This window comes from Cynocephalus volans, chromosome 7 (genome assembly GCF_027409185.1).
Source record: "Cynocephalus volans isolate mCynVol1 chromosome 7, mCynVol1.pri, whole genome shotgun sequence".
In the NCBI taxonomy this organism is placed as follows: domain Eukaryota; kingdom Metazoa; phylum Chordata; class Mammalia; order Dermoptera; family Cynocephalidae; genus Cynocephalus; species Cynocephalus volans.
In genome coordinates this window covers 117,195,954-117,209,598 of record NC_084466.1, presented here as the reverse complement: position 1 = coordinate 117,209,598, position 13,645 = coordinate 117,195,954, and the positions used below count along the sequence as shown (strand labels likewise).

The 13,645-nt window shown below is 37.8% G+C and overlaps 1 protein-coding gene across 6 annotated transcripts in view; it reads left to right on the top strand.

Annotated features, from left to right (window-relative positions):
* Positions 1–13,645, top strand: part of SGMS1 (sphingomyelin synthase 1) — a 282,944-nt gene that overhangs the window by 27,753 nt on the left and 241,546 nt on the right. For all 6 annotated transcript variants that reach the window (XM_063102278.1, XM_063102273.1, XM_063102276.1 and 3 more), the window contains exon 2: positions 7,652–7,746. The gene's annotated coding sequence lies outside the window, so the exon portion shown is untranslated. The remainder of the gene's footprint in view (positions 1–7,651; positions 7,747–13,645) is intronic.

The window sequence follows — 13,645 nt, the reverse complement described above, 5'->3', positions numbered from 1 at the left end:
AATCCTATTATGGTAATTGAAAGGTGGAGCCTTGAAGAGGTGGTTGGATTGTAAGATCATGCTGTAGTGAATGGATTAAAAATGGTGGTCAGGGGTGTGGTTCTGAGGGCTTTAAAAGAAGAGAGGAGAGTCTGTGCCATCTGCTCTCTCTGCTCTGCCATTTTCACAATGTGATGCCCTGCTGTCACTGAAGTCACCACCAAAGAAAGCCCTCACCAAATGTGTTTCCTAGACTTTGGACTTCCTAGCATCTGAAACTATAAGCAATAAATTTCATTTTCTTTATAAGATACCCAGTTCCATGTATTTTGTTATAAGCAACAGAAATGGACTAATACAAAGTGTGATTACACAGACTAACGGTTTGAGACTAGCTTCTTTCGCTTAGCATAATGCTTTTGAGATTCATTCATGTTGTTGTGTGTATCAGTGATTTGCTCCTTATTATTACTAAATAGTATTCCATTGTATGGATGTACCACAATTTGATTACCTGTTCACCCATTACATTCCCACCAGCAAAGTGTGAGAGTCCTAGTTGATCTGTGTCTTTGTCAGCATCTGATATTGCCAGTTTTTAAAGTTCAGCCATTCTAATAGGTGTGTAGTGATATCTCATTATGGTTTTGATATGTATTTCCCTAATGATTAATGATTATGAACATCTTTTCACATGCTCATTTACAGTTAGTATATCACCTGCCCATTATGGTATTTGTTATACTCATTATCATTATCATAACCCTGTTCCAGGTGGTTATCATGCCTTGCCCTTTACATCAACATTGTTGCCCACCTACCACATCATATTCTAAAGGTCAAGGTACTGAGCTAGGCACTATATATACATAAGCTCATTTTATCCTTATAAAATATTTGTGAGATTAGTAGTGTTTTCTGTTTTTATGGTGGAGAAATAAAGACCCTATGTTCATGAGATAGTTTTTGAGGGCCTACCATATACTACGAGCTAGTTATTGTGCACATTTGCTAGTTCTGTGACTTTGGGCAAGTCGTTTAACCTCTATGAATCAATTTTCTTATCTGTTAAATAGGGAACTATATTATAATATGTTCTCTCGGGGTTATTCATGAGTGAAGGGTTTTAAGGAAGGATGCAGGAAACACACTGAGCAGAAGTTCTGGCCCATGGTATATTTGGAGAAAATGTTAGCAGTGGCTCCTTCTGTTATCTTCAAACACCACATAGTGTTTTGAGGTGATTTCTGCCCCTCACTGGCTACCTGCCTCTGGAAAATTATCCCTTGGTGGGCTTCTACTCCACTCTGAATCAAATATCAGAACAGACACGAGATTCAGCCTTTCTCTTTTAAGAAACATGGTTTTCTATATAGCTTGCTAATGGATTAATTAGTCAAGAAATATGGGATTGGACCAATTTTGCAAAGCAGACCTATCATGCTGTAGTTGCTACTGTTCTCCCGCCCCTCCCGTAAATGCAAGAAGGACCAGTTACCATCGTGGAGATTGCTGGTTGCTAACCTGAATCTTCTTTTCCTAAACTCACCTTTCAAAAATGCATTAAATACCTAATCTAAGGTATGGCAAAAGGGGTACTATTGAGGAAATTTATCTCTTGTAGCAATGGTGTATGTAGTGTTGCTGGAATTTTTAAAAAATATATCATTTACTAGTCATTTAATCACATTTCTTTCTTTATTGACCAGATAATTTGGGGACTATTTCCAGGAAACTGGAAATACTTTGAAGAGGCGCTGATATTTGAAATGAGTGCTTAAGAGTTTCTTTTTTTTTTCTTTTGAAGATGACTGGTAAGGGGATCTTAACCCGTGACTTGATGTTGTCAGCACCACGCTCTCCCAAGTGAGTTAACCAGCCATCCCTATATAGAGATCTGAACCCATGGCCTTGGTGTTATCAGCACCACACTTTCCCAAGTGAGCTGCGGGCCAGCCCAAGATTACTAAAGTCAGTAAAAGAAAAGTTAAATGAGACAAATGTTTTATTTTTGAGTACATTCCAGCTCAAATGTTTATATAAAAATGTGAACTTTTACTAATATCATGAAGGGTTGATATAGTTGGCAAGTTATTCTATTTAGTGTAGGACAGAATGAGGAAGTCATAATATTAGTTAAAAAAATCGTGATGCAACTATGGCCTATTAAATATTATCAAATTATCTATTATAAAGTATGTGAGGCTTTGTATATGGAAGCAAGAATATGTTTAAAATCAGCTCCTTGCTTTTTCCTGCTAGACAGTTAGAGCATGTTTTCACTTAATCTTTCCATTATTAAGCATATATCTGATGCCTACTATTGCCAGGTGTGTTTTATGTTAGTCTCTTTAAATCTCACAGCAACCCTTTGAAATAAAAGATACCCCCATTTTACAGGTAAAAACACTGCTGGAGAAGCCATATGACTTGCTCTTTGTAACCCAGTAAGGAGGTGGTATTGAGGCCTGGTCTTCTGACTGTGTCCTCTGCTCTTATCAGCACTGCAGTGGATTGAATGCCCCTCCCCTCCCCCAAACTCATTGAAGCTTAAATTGTGTCCCCCAAAGTTTCAGGTATTGGAAACTTGGTCCCTATTATGTCAGTGTCGAGAGGGTGGGAAATCCTATTATGGTAATTGAAAGATGGGGTCTTGAAGGGGTGATGAAGTTGATGGTTTAATGGTGGTTGTGGGCATGGTTCTGAGGGCTTTAAAAGGAGAGCAAGTGAGAGTCTGTCTCTCTGCTCTGCCATTTTCTGCCATGTGAGACCCCTGCATTGCTGTAAAGCCACCACCAAAGAAGACCCTCACCAGATGTGCTCCCTGGGCTTTGGATTTCCTAGCCTCTGAAACTATAAGCAATAAATGTTATTTTCTTACAAATTATCCAGTTCCATGAATTTCATCATAAGCAACAGAAACAGACTAATACAAGTACCTGCTCTGCTTCAGTCTGCTTGTGGTAGACGCATGGCACCTGCTGCCTGTTACTCCCCAAGAAGGCCAGCTCACCTTCCCCCCGTATGACATCTGTTTTCTTCATAGGGACTGTTTCCAGCGCCTAAGGTCAACACTTGCCTACCACAGGCCCTGGGCTTAGCTAGTTTCATTTTGTCCCGTTGTTGAAAAAGCATGAACTTTGAAGTCACAGATGAGGTTCTAGTGGTGTCTTCACCATTTTATTTTACTGTCTGTGTGATTTTGGCTAAGTTATTCTTCAACTATAAAATGGGAATAATACGTACCTGGTAGAGATGTGGAGAGAATTAGAAATAGTTCAGTAGAATACTTAACAAGTGTTTAATGCATTGTAGATATTTAGTAACTGGTAGCTATTATAATTGTCACCACTACCGGGCCTTCTGACTGGTCTTGGAGGACTGAAGAAGCTGCCCAGGAAATTGGTTAAGACTATCGACTCTGAAATAAACTGCATGGGTTCAAATGATGGTTCTACCACTTATCAGCTATGTCACTGTGCACAACTTAATTGCTTCCTGTACCTCAGTTTCCCCCATCTGCAAAATGGGTATAATAAGAATTTCTTCCTCATAGGGATAAATGATTTTAAAGAGACAACTAACTTGCAAGAGATTGAGTTGAAATGACCTCATTTTGGTCATCTCGTGATATTGTTTCTCTCCATGACATGGTATATGAGCCTCCATGAAATTTACAATAGCATTTCTTCTTTCCTTCCTTCCCAAATTTAAAGAATTTCTCATTATTTGTATTTAATGTCAATAGAAGTATTTGTTATTACATTTTACTAGAAATACAGATTAAATTATCATAAAAGTTACTATTGCCACCTAAGAAATTGAAATAAGGGACATCTTTTTTGATGGAAAATACTTAAGAATTTTTTTTATAGGATTACTACCAATAAAATCAGATATAGGAAATAACAATTTCATCTTACAGGTGAAAATATAAAGGACATAACCAGCTTTCTGTTAAAAAAACAAAACACTAAGTAGGGTGACTATGGTTAACAGTTAAGTTTTGTATATTACATAATAGCTAAAGGAGAGGCTTTTGAGTCTTTTTGCCACAAAGAAATGATAAATACATGAGGTGATTGATACATCAACTACCTTAACCCGATTATTATACAAAATATATATGTATCAGAATATCAGACTTTACTCCATAAGTATTATAATGTGTCAATTAAAATAAAAAAGTCTTATTAAAAAATAAAAATGCTATTTCATGGAAATGATTTGATTCTCCTGCTTTAATTTTGTATTTGGCTGGGTTGCATATGAATTAATTTTTTTTCTATCAAGATGACAGCAATAAGGTGGGACCATACTATGTGAATCTACCAGGAAGAAAATAGTCTCTGAATTTATTGAAGGTCTAGAAATCAAATTTGACTTATACTGTGGGCAGTGTGTGGTGTTGGCTAGGTCTGCATCATTATTCTGAAGTCTGTACTGATGTCCTGTGACTAATACATTCCAGCTGTCTGGGTCACTGCTTTGGAGTACTATTTATTTGCAGTAGTGATGGTGTAAATAGGAAAAGCTTTCCCTTTTGTTGGTTGAAAGCTTTTGTGGTAATTAGCAAAACAAGCATGCCTCTTATTTGGAGAGAGACTAGAAAGGCAGCTAAAGAGTCAATTGTATGCAACCACTTTGAAAAACAATTTGGCATTACTTAGAGGAGTTGAACATGTGCAATCCCAAACCCAGCTCTCCTCTCCTAGGTATATGCCCCGCAGAAACTGTTGCCTGTGTGCACCAGGGACAAGCACTAGAATGTAAATGGAAGCATTATTCAAAACAGCAAAAAAGTGAAAAATCCCCAGAGGATCTTCAGCAGTAGAATAGAGCAGTAAATTGTGGGCATGTTCATACAGCAAGAAGTGTACAGTGGTGAAAAAAATGAATGAACTACAGCCATATGAGTCAACAGGGATGAACCTCAAAATCAAAATCTTAAGAGAAGAAGTAAATCTTAGAAGAATAAATACTGTGTGATTTCATTTCTATTAGGCCTAAAACCAGGCAAAATACAACAGCATATTGAGAATACATTTGTGATAAAACCGTAAGTAGGAGCAAAGGAATGATTGACTCAAAATTCAGGCTAGTGGTGAATCCTGGTAGTGGGGTGGTGAAGAATGAGTGGAGGAGATGCAGTCAGGAAGGACACACACAGGCCTTCCAGAAAAAAATAAAAAACGCAGGCCAAACACCAACTGGGTATTAGGCACATGGGGTTTATTTTATTACTTACTCTTTAAGCTAACATACGTTATTACAATTAGTTATCATTGCATAACAAATTACTTCAAAATTTAGCAACTTAAAACAATAGTACATATTTATTATCTGACATATTTTTCTGTGTGTGGGTCAGGAATTTGGGAGCAGCTTAGCTGAGTGGTTCTGACTTGGGATCTCATGAGGGTGCAGTCAAGATGTCAACTGAAGTCACCACCATCATCTATCTGAAAGCTTGACTGGGGCTGAAGGATCTGCTTCCAAGGTGGCACACTCAAATGACTGTCAGTGAGAGGCCTCAGTTCTTCACCACATGTACCTCTCTGTAGAGCTTCTTGAGTGTCGTCATGTCACGGCAGCCAGCTTCCCTCCCAAGACAGAGTGAGATGGAAGCTGCAAAGTCTTTTGACCTAGCTTTTGAAGTCTCATTCTGTCAGTTCAGTAATATTGCAGTGGTTACAGATGCCAGCCCTATTCATTGTGGAGGGGACCACACAGCACATGAATACTGGAGGCAGGGATCACTGGTGGCCATCTTGGAAGCTGGCTACAAGTTAGGCATCTTTAGATATATTTCACAATAAAAATTTTTTAAGAGAAAGACTAAATTGGCAAGCTCATTTTTCAGGTTTCTGTATGCCAGCACTTACACATGTTAAACATTGATACTTCTAAACCTCCTTGTGTGCAGAATATACCTCTAAACCTCCTTGTGTGCAGAATTTTGATGATTAGCAGATGCAGGGCCACTTTACATTATAACACACACACACATATATATATATATATACACACACACACACAAACAGATGCTGCATTCTTCCCAACTATAGTTTTGATGCTGCTTCCATCTTTATTTGTGGAGTTGTGTCTGTGCCATTATATTCTATTGTATTTTGCATTTTATAAAAATAAAAGGAAAATCCTCAACAGCAAGTGAGAACTGCCTTTTGTTATGGTGAAGATAAAAATCACCAAGGGTGCAATGTGTTGCTTGTTTTACTTCAGTTAACCAACAGTGTGCTCTTTTGAGAAAGAAGGGATATATATATATATATATATGTATATATATGAAACACCAAAAATACATGAAGGGTTATTGTGTCTACAAGGGAAGTATAATTACTAATAGTAATTGTAGTAATTAGTGAAAATGATTACAGTATTACTGGTACTATTAAGAATGATTATGAATGTTTACTCTTAGGGAACAAGCAGCAGCATCCACCCCTGTCCTCATGCGAATGTGCTGTTTGACTGATTGGCTCTGGGGTTGATTTTTTTTTTTTTTTTTTTCTTTTTGGGCAGCTGGCCAGTATGGGGACCCAAACTGGAGTTGGTTTTAAGGAGAGCATTGTATTTTGGGGATGGGAAATGGGGACAACCTGTACAGTGAGACAAGCCCTGAGCTTGAGGTCAGAAAACTTAAGTAGGAGTTTTATCTCTGGTGTTTTCTAGTTGAATATCCTGTCATACATCATCTCTGACACTTAGCCGCCTTTTCTGGAAAATGGGATCAGTAACCTCTGCTTACCTCACAGGGCTGTGAGGAGGACCAAATGTAAAAGATAATGCCAAAAGAGAACGGATGGTGGTGGCAATGCAAATATGGATTTCAGGCCACGATGCCACTTTGTTGCATAGCATGTATACATGGAAGCTGAGTGTACTGTAGATTGGATTTGAGTACCTTTGCCTGAAAGGACTTGAGGAGGTTCAGCCATTCTGGTGTGTTTCTGAGAGTGTACATGATGCCTTCCTTATAAGTATAGTCTCAGAAATCCAAGGTCAGAGTGAAGCTCAGGTTCTTGAAGCTCCGTCTTTTGTCTGAGTGGATGGTTGGGCTGTGTCACTGCCCTGAAATTGCTATGAATTAAGAGAGACTTACCAATGCAAACCTTCAGCTAGCTGTAAGATGGAGACCTAATGTACAACATGGTGATTATAGTTAATAATAACATTGTATATTTGAAGTTTGCTGAGAGAGTAGATTTCAAGTGTTCTCACCACAAAAAAAAAAAAAAAAAAAAAAGGTGAGTATGTGAGGCAATGGGTATGTTAATTAGCTTGATTGTGGTCATCATTTTGCAATATATACCTATATCAGATCATCATCTTCTGCATCCTAAGTTTATGTAATTTTTGCCAATCATATCTCAGTAAAGCTAGAAAAGAGAGAAAAAAGAAACTTCCTGAGGGGTTCCTTTGTTCCAGAAGTTCCTAGTGTGGGCAGGGCTGATGGTTGTTCCCCACATTCAATATGTGATGGGATGATTGTTTTTTTTTCTCTTTTCACTTCTTTCCCTGTTAAGAAAAATAATTATGGCAGTATTTAAATCTAAGGCTTGTCATATATTAAGAACATTTTCTCAACCGAGATAGCATTAACTTAATAAAAATTCTTGGTGATAACATGTTGTTTTGCTCATTCTTGCAGGGTGAAAGCAGCACGAGCAATCCCTGGTGTGCCTTTGGGCATATTTAGCCATTTGTTTTTGATTAGAAGAGAGAAGATTGCCATCCATTTGAAAGGTGAGTAAAGATTTCTATGCAGCTTTTTATTATAAAAATTTTCAAACGTACTGAAGAGTTAAAAGGACATACAATGAGTTCCTGTGTACCCACTATCTAGATTTAATGAATGTTATCATTTTGCCACATTTCCTGAGTATGTGAAGGTTTGTACATTTTTTTGCTGAAATGTGAAAGTAAGTTGCAGACATCGTAACGTTTTCTCCGAAATTCTTAGGGTTGCAGCTCCTAAAAAAGGATATTTCTCTCTAAGAGACATCTTAGAATGTTCATAAACTATGTGACACAGAATCATTTAATTAAACAGTTTTAGTTTTCTATTAAAGGGTGCAACTTTGAGTTACGCTTCCTTTATAGGTGTTAGAAATAAAGTCAGATTAAAAAAAACTTAAAAAGTGATTTATTTAATGGACAGTTAAGAATATGAGTTTGTTTGATATGAGAAACATCTGAATATAAAGGAGTAAGTTTGTATTGCCCATGTGCTCTGTCTACAAGAAAGGGATTACTGTGCTTTCTTCATACCTTGTAATCTGCTGCCCGCCTCCCTGTGGTTGATGTTTCATGGTTAGGTCTGTGGATAAGCACCCTTGCCTTCTTCCTGACCAGCATTCACAGGCAGACCTGTCTCTGTGATCTAATGTGATCAAAGATCTTAATTGATTTCTTTAACCTAAACTCATAGGAGAATGTGGAAAGAATATGAGTAGGAATGTGAAGTTGAGGTTATCATGTTAAAACCAACATTAGAGAGATTAGAAATGATTCCCAGTCCCATAACTTGACTACCTGTATTGAAATTTTACCTAAATTCTGAAAGATGTGTTCAACTGTGCTTCCATTTCTAGATTATTACACATTATAGTTATCTGCTGTTCTTGTAGGGTGGCTGTTCACTGTTCTGCATTCCAATCTCAGTTACAATTAGTATCTTCTTCAGGTTGTCTCTGTGTATCTAAGCATTTCTTTTCTTTCTTTCTTTTTTTTTTTTTTGGTGACTGGCCAGTATGATGATCTGAACCCTTGACCTTGGTGTTATGAGCATCATGCTCTCCCAAGTGAACTAACTGACCAGCCCCTCTAATCATTTCTTTATAAATGTTTACGAACTGGAGTTGCCCATTTAGAGCTTATTTTAAAAGATGTCTATTTAGGTGTGCTATTTAGGGCACTTAGGTGGCTTCTTATAGTCTCATTTCTGATTTAGAACAAAAGTTTAGTGATGACAGTACAGGTTCTTCGAAAGATACTGACATTCAGAAGGAGCTGTATGGAATCATAGGTAGCTTTGAATGACCTAGTTTGCTTTTTCACTCTTTGGCCTATGTATGTTTATGTTCTGAGAAGATGGGGAAGAGTGAGGCAAAAGGGTCTTTGAAGGATGAAGGAAGGGAAGGCTTAAGGGAACCCTGTCTGGCCCTGGACCACTTTAGATATGGAGTAATTTTTTTAACTTCCTATTGAAATGGAACATATGTATAGAAAATTCACATAAGTGTATAGCTGAATATAATTTCATGCCGAACACACCTGGCACCCAGATTATGAACCAAAACATTACCAACACTGTCTCATGCCTCTTTCAAGACACTTTCCCACTCCATGGATAACTACTGTCTTGACTTCTAGCAGCATAAAATTAGTTTTGCCTGTTTTTCTTTTCTGTATGTGTGTGCGAGTGTGTGTTTGTGTGTGTGTGATATATAATACAGATTGTACTCTTTGTGTCTGGTATTTCTCATTCAACAATGTGTTAGGTTCCTCCACATTGTTGTATATAGTTATAGATTATTCCTTTTAATTGCTGTAAAGCATTCCATTGTGTGAGAAGACAATTATTTATTCTACTAGATGCGGGTAATTTTTTTGGGTTTACCCATCCAGGGCACCCTCCCGCAGAAATGGATTAAACAAGGTTTCATCCTCACCATGGTTACATTGGAGGTGTCATACCAGGTTGTGCAACCTCTGCACAGCTTCTGCTGTGATATGAAGGAGGAATCCAGACAGCAGGTAGAAGATTGAGGCACACTTGGCAGATGTGTGCCTGGTGTTTTCAGTCCTATAATGATTCCTGCTGCTTTTCGTGTGACTCACCAAGTCCCTTTCACCTTGTTCCCCTCTGGCACATGTTTTCCTCATCCTTTTCTCTGCCATTATCACTCTCTCTATAGACGCTCCAGGGAGACTGCTGACTGTATCAAACAACAGGCAATCAATGAATATTCAAAGTTTATTAGGTGTTGATATTAGGTATTAGGTATGGGCAAAGAATTGAAAATTTTGGGCTTGGTCTTGTTGTGGTTATGGATTCTCAGGTATGGATATGGGCCACATCCCTGGAAACCAGTTATACTGTAGGATTCAGGGATATAAAATTGAAGGCTTACATGGGGCAGGCTGGTAACATGACTGAAATTAGCAGGGGTTGCTCATTAAGAAGTGGTTGACCCTGTGGAGAATGAGTATATATCCCCCATACAAATTTTGACTCAACAAAACTTGACTGTCTGAATTTAGCAAGTCTACCAATTTCCAATCTTTAGGGAATAGAGTGTTCATAGTGTCCCGCATGGGATTTAGATGTTTTTATGACCAAATTCTGTTTTTGTAAATAAAGTTTTATTCAAACACAGTCATGCCCATTTGTTTACGTATTGTGCTATAACAGCAGAGTTGAATAGTTGTGAAAGAGGACAGGATTGAGTAGTTGCAACAGTGACTGTATGGCCCACAGAGCCTGAAATGTATACCATCTGGCCCTTTACAAAAAAGTTTGTCAGCTTCTGCTTTACTTCATAAAAGCAAGGACATAATAATCATAACCTGTGTAGTCATGTAATAATCTGAGCCCATTAAATATATTGTTGATGCTTTTACTTATTCATTCATTAATTAATCCACTCATCCAACAAATATTTACAGAGTACATATTATGTTTCAGTCATAACGGTGATAATCAGATATGATTCTTGTTCTTGTAGAATTTACACAAGGCTCTATGAACTTGAACTTCCATTCTAGGATTGTGTTTTCTATGAATCAAACCAAAAGTGTAGAACAGAAATAGAATGACCAAATCCTTAATTTAAAACTAATATGTCGGCTATCTTTATGAATTTTTAACATTTAATAAACACTTATTCCACATAATCTTCAGTTATAAGGAGTATGTTGTATGATGTATAACAATTTATTAGTTTTAAAGTTCCTAATTGTTTACATGTGATAACCCCAGACTATTTGAAGGCAGCCATGCCTGGGGCAAGGTTGATGAGCTTTTAAGTGCTTACCAAAGCAAGCCAAGCAGACCTCCAATCTGAAGCTACTTTAATAATAAATAATAAACCTCACCAGAAAAACAGGAAACCAAGATAATAAAGTTTGGAATGTAGTGTAACAAATTAATCTATCTCTGATGGTATGCTTATCTCTTTGCTTACTCAAGTTTGTAAAAGTCTATTTCTTCTTAATAGGAAGCTATAGGGGCACTCTAATGAACACAGAAAATATAGAAATATTTTTTACTTTCTCTAAGGAATATGAACCTTGTTTTTAATATTTTCTAACCTGCTTAGCATTTTGTATGTGCTCATATATTTTCTGCATGGACACTTGGGTTGTGAGTAACTGCCCATTCACGACCCCTAGATTGTTCTCAGACCAACCTGAAGGAGACACAGTTGAATCTCATCAAGGACCCATCATAAACCATGATGGCTACATTTCAGCCCAAGAGGTGTTTTAGGAAGTAAGATTGATGTTTGTTTGATTGTTGCTGTGGATTGAATTGTGTCCCCCCCCCTCCCCCCGAAAGTTTAATGTATTAGAAAATTAATCCCCACTGTGACAATATTAAGAAGGTGGGAAATCCTGTTATGGTAATTGAAAGGTGGGCACTTGAAGGCGTGATTAGATTGTGAGGACCATGCCCTACTGAATGGATTTATCTATTGATGGTTTAATTGTGGTCATGGGTGTGGTTCTGATGGCTGTAAAAGTAGAGCGCAGGAGAAGCTCGCTCTCTCTGCTCCTGCCATTTTGCTATGTGACACCCATTGTCTCTGTAGAGTTACCACCAAGAAGAACAAGGCCTTCACCAGATGTATTCCAAGGCCTTCACCAGATGTATTCCCTGGACTTTGGACTTCCCAGCCTTTGAAACCATAAGCAATAAATATTGTTTCTTCACAAATTACCCAGTTTCAGGTATTTCTGTTATAAGCAACAGAGATGGACTAATACAGATGTTGTAGGTGCAGTTATTTAGCTTGTGCAGTAATTCAAAGATGTGAAACAGTGTGAAGCCCCGGTAATGTTTACACATTGCCTTAGGAACCATCAGACATGAAAAGGAATGCTGTTTGCCACCTCTGAAGCAGTGATCTGGGTGACCAACAGTGCTTTCCTCTGAAAGTACTAACAGTACTTTCCTCTCCTGAGAGAACCACAGAGAAGGAATGTTAGCTGGTGCAATGAATTGTTTAATGAACATGATTCAAACTCCAAACTGGTTTGCTGTGTTGCCAAAATTAATAAAGTTAGGGTGTAGTTGATCTTTAGGAGGAACAGATGATTTATATTCACTCATGTCTTCTACTTCTTGTGTTTAAAATGCTTTTAAAAATTCAATCCTATTCTTCATTTTAGTAATTCTTTATAGTCGTTTAGATTTAGAGGAATAATAAAAATTGAGAAGACCGAGAGAAAATAAATATCACAGTTGTTTTCCTTACAAAGCTGGAAACTGCAGGCTTAATTCCTTCAGTTTTCTGAAACAAATTTGATGATAGGCCACATCACTTGTTCTGTGGCATTAGAAAAAAATGGATCTTTTGTTCTACATAATATGGAATTATCTTGTCAAGAACTCCAGCCACAGGGATATAGATTTGCCATGTCTATCTAATTAAAGTTTACTTTGTCAGTCTCTCAAGTTTTATTTTCAGAGAAGGGAAAGTACTGAAGTGCAAATAAATATAGCTTGATGGAGCAAAACGTGTTTTAGAGTGAGTGTCAAGATGATTCTCCTGGTTGCAGGTGACAGAAAACCTAATTCAAATATCTTAAGTGAAGAAATTTCTCTGTTCGAGTAACTGCAAGTCTAGGGATGGATCTGCCTTGCGGGAGCGGGGCTTGCCTGGAGATCCAAATGGTGTCATGAGGATCCATCTTGGCTACATGTTCTTGGGCCACGAATGGAGATTTCCAGCAGCTTCGGGTTCACATCATTACAGTGATCATCCAAGATACAACACAAACAACATTCCTGGCCATGATGGGCCTTGTGCCCAGTGCTGCACCAGCCACTGTGGCCAGGGACATTGCCCTGTTCTGATTGGCTTGCCTGGGCCATAATCTTCACCCGTAGAGACTGAGATCAGCACATCTTCAGCTGAAGATGAAGCAGAAATTCATGACAGCTGGGAATGTTCCCGCCAGAGGTGAATGAGGGCAGTTACCAGGAGGGACAGTGGAGGCTGGGAGGCACACTCATTATTATTATAATAATTATTAATGTATCTTTTTTTATGGTTTGCAAAGCATTTTCAGATGTATTCTTTTGTTTGACCTAAAAGATATATCAGGGAGGCAGGATAAAGAAGTGATTAAGAACATAGTTCTGAGGCCAGACTAGGTTCAATTATTAGCTGTATGAGCTTATTTTATTTTATTTCATTTTATTATTTTATTTTATTTTATTTGTGCATGAGCTTTTGATTAATTACTTCTCTGTGCCTGTTTCCTCAACTCTGCAATGAGGATAAAGGTACTTACCTTATAGGGTTCTGGGATGGATCAAATTAATGGATATTTGCAGGGTACTTAGAAGAGTGCCTCACGCATGCCAAGTCTCCAGTCCCTTGTTACTGTTGTTAAACTTTAAAACAGCCCTGGC